The sequence below is a fragment of the Manihot esculenta genome, chromosome 15, assembly GCF_001659605.2.
Source record: "Manihot esculenta cultivar AM560-2 chromosome 15, M.esculenta_v8, whole genome shotgun sequence".
Classification (NCBI taxonomy): domain Eukaryota; kingdom Viridiplantae; phylum Streptophyta; class Magnoliopsida; order Malpighiales; family Euphorbiaceae; genus Manihot; species Manihot esculenta.
The window spans coordinates 17,478,879-17,480,328 of record NC_035175.2 but is presented as its reverse complement, the minus strand read 5'-3'; positions in this window follow the sequence as shown (position 1 = coordinate 17,480,328).

Genomic DNA, 1,450 nt, shown 5'->3' with positions numbered 1-1,450 from the left:
ATCTTGATAAGATTATGAAGACTTTGCAGAGTATCCAACAGCAACAGGATCAATTGAACAAATCATTGAATGCAACCATGTTAAGAAGAGAGGAAGAGCTTCAAGATGTATGGGATGATGATGAAAGTTGGCAAGTACAAGTTGCTGAAAAAACACAGCCAGAAAATTGTTTGCCCAAACAAACTGATCAAACAGAGCCTGTTGTTGATTTAGATATCATTGATTATTTGAGCAAAGATATTTTTTATACAAATCAAGATGATATACTAAACAATGATTCTTGCAGGGAAGAGAGCCAAAAAGAGCCAGAACTGAAAGAAACTAACTGTTACATCCAACAGGTGGACTGCGAACACTCACAGAACAAAGGAGAGCCAATCACACCTCTTCAGATCAATCTTGCGCAGTCAGAAGGAACTCCAACTGAACCACCTCAGCTTGGACCGCAGGACAGTCCTGCAACTCTTCTAGTTGCACCTCTTCAGCTTCCATCGCATGAAACTCCTTTCATTCTTCCATTGCAGATCAATCTTGCGCAAGAAGGAGTACCTGAAATCCTCTCAGGCGCGTCCTTTCAGCTTCCAACACAAATCAGTCTTCCACCTCAGTTAGGTCCTATGCAGAAGGAGGAAACTGAAACTCCTTTCATCCTTCCAATGCAAACAGTCCATGCCCAGGAGGAACAAATGGTAGTCCAATGGCCCAAACCAAAGGAGCATGCAGATCAATGCCTGCCCAAACCTCCAGATAAGGTAGAATTTGTTTTGCCTGAACTTAATGCCAAATTGCAGCCACCCATGGAGAAATATCAATTGAAGTTGGAAGTGCTCAAAAATGCAAACATAAGGGCTAGAGGCACACCTCATCTGAAAGAGGAGAAGCTAATCATGTTACTTCATGAGTACATGGAAAAAGTAGGATGGGCTATGACCAAATCAAAAAGAGTGCTACACTTTTTGCTCAATACAGTTGGGACTCTTTTCCCCTCTCCAATTACTTGAGCCTTGATCAAGTGGATCACACCATGCACACCACACCCAGGGGAGTACTCAGTTTCCTGTGTTCTTTTATGTTTCTTATACATTGAGGACAATGCATGATTTAGGTGTGGGGGTGCATATTTCTGAATTTTTACTTTTTGAGTTTATTTTTGCTTTGATTTTTAGTTTGCTTGCATTAGTTGAAATTTTTTCATTTTTACTTTCAATAACACACACAAATAGCCACAGTTTTTTTTATTTACTTTGTTTCTGTTTTTTTTTAGATGCTTTGCTCATCATATAGACTATGTTGGATGAGCTTTTCTTTCCATGACCCCATTGATGTTATGACTCTTTAAACTTATGTTGAATCAATTGCAGTGAGTTGTGTTCATGTTTGAGAATTGCCTTTTGAATTGAATCTTTGAGCTTTCCATGGTGAAAAATATATTGATGACCCTCAATTGATG